The following is an 11,466-nucleotide window of genomic DNA, read 5'->3' on the forward strand; positions in this document are numbered from 1 at the left end:
TTTAGCACATTTCAGTTCAACACTGTTTTACTTGGAGTGTTATGTTTGTTTTTTATCCAGTATCCATTTAAAAAAAATATCGGTTGATTAATCGGTTATCGGCAAGTACTGTCAAACCTAGTTATCGGTATCGGTATAATCCAGTATCGGTCGACCTCTAATTGTGTTTTAGATTAACTTTAGTTCAGTTAAGAATTTCATGTCAATTGCACTCGCGCATAAACATAATGGTTTAAACAAGACAAAAGAAATCTGCCAATCAGGCGAGACGACGTCACAATAGGTTATATTCTCTGAAAACAAGCCTTATCTCACAGTTGCTTCTCGATTTATTGTGTTTTAAGGATGTTTGGATGATTCTTTTGGATAAAAAAAGACAAAAAATATCAATCCATTAACTAAAGATGGTAGATGACGCATTAAAATATCTACTTTTTCCTTAGAGTCATTAAACATCATGTGTGTGAATCAGAGGGTGATGGGTGTGTGTGTGTGTTTGTGTGTGTGTGTGTGTGTGTGTGTGTGTGTGTGTGTGTGTGTGTGTGTGTGTGTGTGTGTGTGTGTGTGTGTGTGTGTGTGTGTGTGTGTGTGTGTGTGTGTGTGTGTGTGTGTGTGTCTGTGCGAGAGAGTGTGTGTGTAGAGAGTTGCAAATCACTCATTCCGTATCAGTTAGGAATTAGGATGCTGTCTATGTAGAGAGAGAGAGAGAGAGAAACAGCAAGACAGGGTTTGGAATAGAGCCAATGTCTCTCTCTCTCTCTCTCTCTCTCTCTCTCTCTCTCTCTCTCTCTCTCTCTCTCTCTAACACACACACACACACCAATTAGTCAATCTCTCTGTCTGTGTGATTCATTAGCTTTTATCCTCCTCATTTAAACGAGTCTGTATGTAATTAGTGTGTCTGTTTGTCCAGCGATGTCACACACGGTCACATCTCAAGGCCAATTAGTGTGTACATCACATCACATCATATCACAGCAAACAGACACACACACACAGATGTGTGTGTGTGTGTGTGTGTGTGTGTGTGTGTGTGTGTGTGTGTGTGTGTGTGTGTGTGTGTGTGTGTGTGTGTGTGTGTGTGTGTGTGTGTGTGTGTGTGTGTGCGCTCAGCTCTTATCTGAACTGAAGAACTCCTCATGCCTGCATGAGATAAACAGGTTTTCGTGAGTTTAAGTTCCTCTGGGCTGGGCTGCAGTTTCAGTGGTTATAGAGTTATAGAGTATAGAGTTATAGAGAGTATAGAGTAATAGAGTTATAGAGTATATGGTTATAGAGAGTATAGAGTAATAGACTAGAGTATAGAGTTATAGAGAGTATAGAGTTATAGAGTATAGAGTTATAGAGTTATAGAGTTATAGAGAGTATAGAGTTATAGAGTATAGACTATAGAATGTGGAGTTATAGAGTATAGAGTTATAGATATAGAGTTATAGAGTATAGAGTTATAGACTATAGAGTTATAGAGTATAGAGTTATAGAGAGTATAGAGTTATAGAGTATAGATTATAGAGTGTGGAGTTATAGAGTATATAGTTATAGAGTATAGAGTATAGAGTATAGAGTTATAGAGTTATAGAGTTATAGAGAGTATAGAGTTATAGAGTATAGACTATAGAATGTGGAGTTATAGAGTATAGAGTTATAGATATAGAGTTATAGAGTATAGAGTTATAGACTATAGAGTTATAGAGTATAGAGTTATAGAGAGTATAGAGTTATAGAGTATAGATTATAGAGTGTGGAGTTATAGAGTATATAGTTATAGAGTATAGAGTTATAGAGTATAGAGTTATAGAGAGAATAGAGACTATAGAGTTATAGAGTATAGACCAGGGGTCTCCAACCCTGCTCCTGGAGAGCTACTGTCCTGCTGACTTTAGCTCAACCCCAATCAAACACACCTGGACCAGCTAATCAAGCTGTTCAGGGTTACTTGATAATTACAGGCATGTGTGTTGGAACAGGGTTGGAACTGAAGTCTGCAGGACAGTAGCTCTCCAGGAGCAGAGTTGGAGATCCCTGGTATAGAGTTATAGAGTGTAGAGTATAGAGTTATAGAGTTATAGAGAGTTGTAGAGTTATAGAGTTATAGATTATAGAGTTATAGAGTATAGAGTATAGAGTTATATACTATAGAGTTATAGAGTATTGAGTATAGAGTTATAGACTATAGAGTTATAGAGTGTGGAGTTATAGAGTTATAGAGTATAGAGTATAGAGTATAGAGTATAGAGTACAGAGTATAGAGTTATGGAGTATAGACTATAGAGTTATAGAGTATAGAGTTATAGAGAGAATAGAGTTATAGAGACTATAGAGTTATAGAGTATAGATCAGGGGTCTCCAACCCTGCTCCTGGAGAGCTACTGTCCTGCTGACTTTAGCTCAACCCCAATCAAACACACCTGGACCAGCTAATCAAGCTGTTCAGGGTTACTTGATAATTACAGGCATGTGTGTTGGAACAGGGTTGGAACTGAAGTCTGCAGGACAGTAGCTCTCCAGGAGCAGAGTTGGAGATCCCTGGTATAGAGTTATAGAGTGTAGAGTATAGAGTTATAGAGTTATAGAGAGTTGTAGAGTTATAGAGTTATAGATTATAGAGTTATAGAGTATAGAGTATAGAGTATAGAGTTATATACTATAGAGTTATAGAGTATAGAGTTATAGACTATAGAGTTATAGAGTGTGGAGTTATAGAGTTATAGAGTATAGAGTATAGAGTACAGAGTATAGAGTTATGGAGTATAGACTATAGAGTTATAGAGTATAGAGTTATAGAGAGAATAGAGTTATAGAGACTATAGAGTTATAGAGTATAGATCAGGGGTCTCCAACCCTGCTCCTGGAGAGCTACTGTCCTGCTGACTTTAGCTCAACCCCAATCAAACACACCTGGACCAGCTAATCAAGCTGTTCAGGCTTACTTGATAATTACAGGCATGTGTGTTGGAACAGGGTTGGAACTGAAGTCTGCAGGACAGTAGCTCTCCAGGAGCAGAGTTGGAGATCCCTGGTATAGAGTTATAGAGTGTAGAGTATAGAGTTATAGAGTTATAGAGTATAGAGTTATAGAGTATAGAGTATAGAGTTATAGACTATAGAGTTATAGAGTTATAGAGTTATAAACTATAGAGTTATAGAGTGTGGAGTTATAGAGTGTGGAGTTATAGAGTGTAGAGTTATAGAGTATAGAGTTATAGAGTATAGAGTATAGAGTTATGGAGTATAGACTATAGAAGTATAGAGTATAGAGTTATAGAGAGAATAGAGTTATAGAGACTATAGAGTTATAGAGTATATAGTTATAGAGTATAGAGTTATAGAGAGAATAGAGTTATAGAGACTATAGAGTTATAGAGTATAGAGTTATAGAGAGAATAGAGTTATAGAGACTATAGAGTTATAGAGTATAGAGCAGGGGTCTCCAACCCTGCTCCTGGAGAGCTACTGTCCTGCTGACTTTAGCTCAACCCCAATCAAACACACCTGGACCAGCTAATCAAGCTGTTCAGGGTTACTTGATAATTACAGGCATGTTTGTTGGAACAGGGTTGGAACTGAAGTCTGCAGGACAGTAGCTCTCCAGGAGCAGAGTTGGAGATCCCTGGCATAGAGTTATAGAGTGTAGAGTATAGAGTTATAGAGTATAGAGTTATAGAGTTATAGAGTTATAGAGTATAGAGTTATAGAGAGTTATAGAGTTATAGAGTATAGAGTTATAGAGTATAGAGTTATAGACTATAGAGTTATAGAGTATAGAGTATAGAGTTATAGACTATAGAGTATAGAGTTATAGACTATAGAGTTATAGAGTGTGGAGTTATAGAGTATAGAGTTATAGAGTATAGAGTTATAGAGTATAGAGTATAGAGTTATAGACTATAGAATTATAGAGTATAGAGTATAGAGTTATAGACTATAGAGTTATAGAGTGTGGAGTTATAGAGTATAGAGTTATAGACTATAGAGTTATAGAGTGTGGAGTTATAGAGTATAGAGTTATAGAGTATAGAGTTATAGAGTATAGAATTATAGACTATAGAGTTATAGAGAATAGAGTAATAGACTATAGAGTTATAGAGTGTGGAGTTATAGAGTTATAGAGTATAGAGTTATAGAGTATAGAGTATAGAGTTATAGACTATGGAGTTATAGAGTATAGAGTTATAGAGTATAGAGTTACAGAGAGAATAGAGTTATAGAGACTATAGAGTTATAGAGTATAGAGCAGGGGTCTCCAACCCTGCTCCTGGAGAGCTACTGTCCTGCTGACTTTAGCTCAACCCCAATCAAACACACCTGGACCAGCTAATCAAGCTGTTCAGGGTTACTTGATAATTACAGGCATGTGTGTTGGAACAGGGTTGGAACTGAAGTCTGCAGGACAGTAGCTCTCCAGGAGCAGAGTTGGAGATCCCTGGTATAGAGTTATAGAGTGTAGAGTATAGAGTTATAGAGTATAGACTTATAGACTATAGAGTTATAGAGTATAGAGACTATAGAGTTATAGAGTGTGGAGTTATAGAGTATAGAGTTATAGAGTATAGAGTATAGAGTTATAGACTATAGAGTTATAGAGTATAGAGTATAGAGTATAGAGTTATAGACTATAGAGTTATAGAGTGTGGAGTTATAGAGTATAGAGTTATAGACTATGGAGTTATAGAGTATAGAGTTATAGAGAGAATAGAGTTATAGAGACTATAGAGTTATAGAGTATAGAGCAGGGGTCTCCAACCCTGCTCCTGGAGAGCTACTGTCCTGCTGCCTTTAACTCAACCCCAATCAAACACACCTGGACCAGCTAATCAAGCTGTTCAGGGTTACTTGATAATTACAGGCATGTGTGTTGGAACAGGGTTGGAACTGAAGTCTGCAAGACAGTAGCTCTCCAGGAGCAGAGTTGGAGATCCCTGGTATAGAGTTATAGAGTGTAGAGTATAGAGTATAGAGTATAGAGTTATAGAGTATAGAGTTATAGAGGGTTATAGACTTATAGAGTGTAGAGTATAGAGTATAGAGTTATAGAGTATAGAGTTATAGAGTATAGAGTTATAGAGGGTTATAGACTTATAGAGTGTAGAATATAGAGTTATAGAGTAGAGTATAGAGTTATAGAGTATAGAGTTATAGAGAGTATAGAGTTATAGGGAGTATAGAGTTATAGAGAGTATAGAGTTATAGAGAGTATAGAGTATAGAGTTATAGAGTATGGAGTTATAGAGTATAGAGTTATAGAGTTATAGAGTATTGAGTTATAGAGAGTATAGAGTTATAGTAATAGAGAGTATAGAGTTGTAGAGTATGGAGTTATAGAGTATAGAGTTATAGAGTTATAGAGAGTATGGAGTATAGAGTTATAGAGAGTATAGAGTTGTAGAGTATGGAGTTATAGAGTATAGAGTTATAGAGAGTATAGAGTTATAGAGAGTATAGAGTTATAGAGTATAGAGTATAGAGTTATAGAGTTATAGAGTATAGAGTTATAGAGTATAGAGTTATAGAGAGTATAGAGTTATAGAGAGTATAGAGTTGTAGAGTATGGAGTTATAGAGTATGGAGTTATAGAGTATAGAGTTATAGAGTATAGAGTTATAGAGTATAGAAATATAGAGTATAGAGTTATAGAAAGTATAGAGTTATAGAGTATAGAGTATAGAGTTATAGAGTATAGAGTTATAGAGTATAGAGTTATAGAGAGTATAGAGTATAGAGTTATAGAGTATAGAGTTATAGAGTATAGAGTATAGAGTTATAGAGAGTATAGAGGTATAGAGTATATAGTTATAGAGTTATAGAGAGTATAGAGTATAGAGTTAAGAGCTGATGAAGAGCAGAATCTTTCTCTGCACCGCAGGAGAATGAAATTAAATATCTGTGAGCACTGATACACAGAACCTGCAGTGAAATACTAATAGAATACATGCGTCAGTGATTTATGACGGCCAGAAGCGCTTCATATGGAAACCTCTCTCATGTTGCGCCATTTTATTATTTTGGAGGCAGAAAGATCTGTGCGGAAACATGCGGCCTTATATATTCATCTAACCAAACAGCATTAGTCCTTTACAGAGTGTATTCTGGTGTAACTCTATCTGTCGTTACACCAGATGTGATGTTTTCTGCTATAAACAATGTCAACAGTTTCACTTTTACGCACTTGCTTATTAAGAGACTCCAGTAACGTCACCTGTGTTGATTTCATTCAGCATTTAATGTCGCCTTGAGTTGAGTTTTGATCCAGAACTCAAACGAAAATCCCTTTTACATTCTTGAATTTGAATTGTAACAAACCGGAAGCAAAATTACAAATTCAAATTCCTTTTCCTGTCATTAAAGTTCAGATTCCAATTCAATGTCATCTGTTTTTTTCAGATGTTTAATATCAGCTTCTCCACTTTCAGTCTCACTCACACACACACACACACTTATTCACTCACACACATACAGACACTTATTCACTCACACACATACATTCACTCACACACATACACACACACACACACAAACACTCATTCACTCATTCACACTTATTCATACACACACACACACACACACACACACCATCCCTCACTCACTCCCTCACTCACTCACTCACACACACACCCAAACACACTCACTATTTACATGGGGCACACACATTAACACTCAGACACACACACACACACTCACTCACACACTGTGTGTGTGAAATTGTTATCATGGGCACTTACTGCAAAATACCACAAATAATTCCTTGCAATTTTTTTAATACTTTTCCATTCACTGGTTACAATTTAGAACACAGAATGCAGCCGTTGCCCCGGTAACCAACGCAAACAAACCAGCTGTGCTACTTTGTTTCTGATCAGTATTTAAATGTATCATTCAGATCTTACAATACTTAAATACTTAAACTATTTATTTTCATTTTAATCTGGACTAAATCATGCTCTAGATACTGACTACAAATTTTCTGATTCTATATATTTCTTTTACACTTTAATCAGTTTGAAACATTTGTTTAATTTACACATTTTGTTCCATTATGAAATAAAGTTATTAAACCTGTTAAGAGGACAGTAAAGGCATTTCTGTGATAAAAGCTTGATACCGTGAGATATGAATGTTTATCACTCAGACTATTGTAAAATACATCGCTTTCTTCATCCTGAATTACAGAGAAAATGATTACGACGGTATAAAGCAGATGTAAATGCTGAAGGACATTTTCTGTCATTTCTCTGATATTTATGAAGACTTTCCAGGATGAAGTTTTACTTTGGTTGTTTGTTCACTACAGGAGTTAAAGAGACAAAAATGCTCTGTCTGTCATCTTTTACTCGCTTTTACTCGTCATTTAAACCCTTGATCTGGAACACAAAAGAAGATATTTTGAAGAATGTTGGGAACCAAATAGCTTTGGTTATCATGGACTTCCATTGTGTGAAACATATAAGAAAGTCATGCAGGTTTGAACAACATGAGGGTGAATAAATGATGACAGAACGATCATTCATCTCATTTTAACAAATAACCACACAAACATGAGCTCGTCCGCAGCATTTGTTCCTGAAGCGTCGCCGTATGATGTTCGAAACACACACACACACACACACACGTGTTGTTTAGCCATGAGTAAGACCTGCTGTTGTTTTTGTCAGGATAAAAGTCAGACGTGACACAGTCATCAGAGACACGTTCTGTTCTCTCAAACACACTCCACCTGTACACTGTAAAAAAATTATATTCATAACTTGTCATCACAACATTTTATCTTTTGTCAAATCAACGTAGATAATTAATGTGGTAACATAATAATTTGAGTTTTTATTTATTAAACCAATATCTTTCATTGTATTAACAAAAATTTTTATTTCAATGAACTCAAAATTTTAAGGCAACCCCAGGTAACCTACTTTTTTAAGTTAAACCAACAATAATTTTTTTACAGTGTAGGTCACTTGGCCGTACGTCAAACCAGAAACATACAATATACACAAACGCTCGATGAACACACTGAAAAAATGCAGCATTCAGAATGATTCAGGATTATCCAAAAAGAACAAATGTAGTAAAAAAAAAATTACGGTAAAAACAAAAACAGAAATTTACCGTACGGCGGCAACATTTTAGGTTTTACAGACTTAACTTAAATTTACAGTAAAAAAACGTATTTCATTATCTGATAATTTTAATTTACCGACCTATTGAAGAACTAATGTTCTCTTTTGTACAAATTGAATACACTGATAACCACCAATCACAGTGGAGATGAGAGTCACATGACGAATCAAAGCTCATCGCAAGCAATTCTCCACAAGAAAGTTAATACTAATATATAGAAGCTGCACAGTGTCATTCACACACACACACACTGAACAGTTTATTGCTTTAATCTAGAGGTTCTGACAAAATGTTAATTACTGCAGTCTATTTAACATGTTAATTAATCTGAATTAATTATTTTAAATCGGGTTGAATGAATGATTCAATGATTTATTTTTAATAGTCACTTGTCGCCACCTACTGGTGTAACGACGTAATCGATACAATCTTTATTAGAAGCAGAAAGTTACTTTGAAAAGGTGATTTACTCGATTTCGATCGCTGTTTATATCCGAACTATAAACTTTTATTTCAGTTCTTCTGTTATGATATGAATTATTGTAAGAAAAAAAATATTTTAGTTTGTGAAGCTGTTTCATATCTATACATTTCAACTGCTCTCTCAGGATTAGAACACAGATGTGTGATTTTATCAATATTGTTATCGAATATTGTTATTGTAATATTGTATATTATTCAGTATATGTATATAACTACAATAGTGAATATTGTAATATTATCGAATATTGTTATAACGAATTGTTATCATTTATGAATAAGACCGCGTGTGTGTTTGCATTGAGATTACAATCTTTAAACAATTATTTATGCTGCTTTACATACTGGTGATTAATGATAAACGTACTCCGCCCCTTCAAGCTGACGCTCATCTGCATACATGCATAAGAGCCACGCCCACATCTAAATATCCAATCAGCGACCAGCACATACAAACAAGTCCCCGCCCAACGCTTTTCTTTTCTGAAGACGTTACACTCAGATGTGTCACAATACACACTTCCGTCTCATCAAAACTTTATGACCACCGTGATTTTTTTTAAAAGAAAATTGGAATCGATTTTAGTAGAAAGTTTGTGCATGAAGGCATTCATATGCAGATGTCACATGACTCACCTAAAATGTCTCTGCGTGTGAAACTTTAACATTGAAAGAAACATAAGACATGGGGTACTTGAGGCTTTTAAGCAGAACTTCTGACGTGCAGTTTGAAGCTTTTCTTCTCCTCAAGCACGTTTGATGTGTTGGCCGTCGAGTCGGGCGGCAGTAATCAGACTTTGAGTGACGCCTCAAACTTACGAGCGAGTCTTCTGGTGAATTAAAGCACCAGTCGGTGTCAGTCAGACGGACTCCTGCGGCACAACGCCATCAATCATCCCACTATTGGAGACCTGAACGCGTGTTAAATTTATACGGATTACCCAGTGCTAATCGATGAAAGCTGGAGCTGTGTGTGTGTATGTGTGTGTGTGTGTGTGTGTGTGTGTGTGTGTGTGTGTGTGTGTGTGTGTGTGTGTGGAAACGAGAGATGGTTATAAATCACACGGATGCTAAAGAGCTCGACTCTCTGACTCCAATACACACACACACACAGCCTGAGTCAAACCACTAATAAAACATTTGTTTTTTAAAACTGCAGTGAACCAAAGACAGTCTCAAAAACACGCTTTGAAATCGCTGGTGTTTCTGACGTCACAAACTACCTTGTAACCAATCAGATCAACGTGTGATCGTCAACGAGTGGATCTCTGAGCTGAGTGAGTGAGTGGAGGCGGGGCTCATTTGCATATTCATAGAACCGCGCATACTAAAATAGGTAAGGGTGTCGAGTTACATTCAAGATATTTTAAGACATGAAGACATTTTCTGCAAGGAAAAAATTTTTAAATATGTAATTTTGGTGATAAAAGATGAGTTTTAACAGATAAAATTATGTTTTTTCTGAATGTTCTCTGAGAGTTCAAAATGTGCGGTTAATGAAATGTTTTACTTGGTTATACAAACATTGGGGGAACATTCAATTTTGCAAAAATTTATAGGAATGTTACTTCTGAATGTACAAACAGTAACATTTAAAAAACATTAAACGAACGCCCAAATAAAACGTTTCATGTCTAATTAGTGCAAACGTTTTGAGAACATTATTAAAAACTAGGTAACTTTGAACGAGCGTTGTATTAACATTACTTGTTCAAAACATCGAGAGAACATCCCTGTTTGTTGAGTTAGTAATATGGCATATGAATCATCAGTTTTGCGAAATGTACATTAATTAATATACCAAAGTACCATGATATAATCATCTGATATCAACACTGCTGCTACCAAAATCAGGTCCAGCTTACGGAGTGGGTCAGAAAACAGCATATTAATGAATATAAAGGGGCTATTTATGTTTTTATAAAGCATACGCTGCTCAGGGATGTACGTTTTACCACAGTCGAAGTGTGTGTTTCAGGCTGAGGATCAGATGAAGTGCAGCACAGCTGTGATGTGAATTGATGTACATACAGTATATGCATATGTACAGTCGCTATGAGTGAGCCATGCTGCCTCCTACAGGCCAACAGACGAACTGCAAAACCTCCACATATACAGTATACAGTCAAAAACACAGTGGATAAAAACTTGAAACATTTTTGCATGTATGCAATCACTAACTGACGTGTTTTGGGATTCAAATGGGGCTTTAATGTCAAACACACTGATCAAGTTCACTGGATCTGTGAGGGGAAAACGCCAATCTCATGCAAAAGTGATGCGATTTCAATATAAAGAGCAACTAGTCATTATTCCATATAAACTAACGGGAAAATACAAACCTACTCAAACTGACACAACATTATCTATGCATTCACTCACATATCGATTTAAACGTCACTAATGGGCCCTATTACACGGGGAAATCTATTGTTCAGACAGATAAAGCCCTGTTACAGTCCCCTCGGGGTCCAAGAGAGTCAAATCTGAGTTACAGTCGAACAAATGCATCCAAAAATGAGTCTGAATCTTAAAACAGTCCATTTGCAAACATCGAAACCGAACACAATAAGAGCTCCGTTTCACGAGAACACACGAAAAAGCAAACGCAATACACACGCGTTTTACTTCACACATATCACACTGTATGCATATCATGATATGCAACATGATGATTAAGTTTTGATTGACAGGTCACATCTCAGACTAAACGCCTCATAAAAGCGTGTAAAAACTTTGAATAAACAGGATAATCAGTGAAGCACAGCAATGCCTTTGTTCAGTTCCAGAGAGCCACCTTACAGCCATTAATAAATCAATCGAATGAACTAATGTGTTTCATTAGACAGAAATCCATAAAGAGTAACGCATTAG

At 36.0% G+C, this 11,466-nt stretch overlaps 1 protein-coding gene across 1 annotated transcript in view; it reads right to left on the reverse strand.

Annotated features, from left to right (window-relative positions):
• The window catches only part of LOC143733302 (receptor-type tyrosine-protein phosphatase mu-like), a 325,940-nt gene that overhangs the window by 313,638 nt on the left and 836 nt on the right, over positions 1-11,466 (reverse strand). The gene's annotated exons all lie outside the window — the stretch shown is intronic.

This window comes from Siphateles boraxobius, unplaced genomic scaffold (genome assembly GCF_051911475.1).
Source record: "Siphateles boraxobius isolate OS27281-9 unplaced genomic scaffold, OSU_SipBor_1 96, whole genome shotgun sequence".
In the NCBI taxonomy this organism is placed as follows: Eukaryota; Metazoa; Chordata; class Actinopteri; order Cypriniformes; family Leuciscidae; genus Siphateles; species Siphateles boraxobius.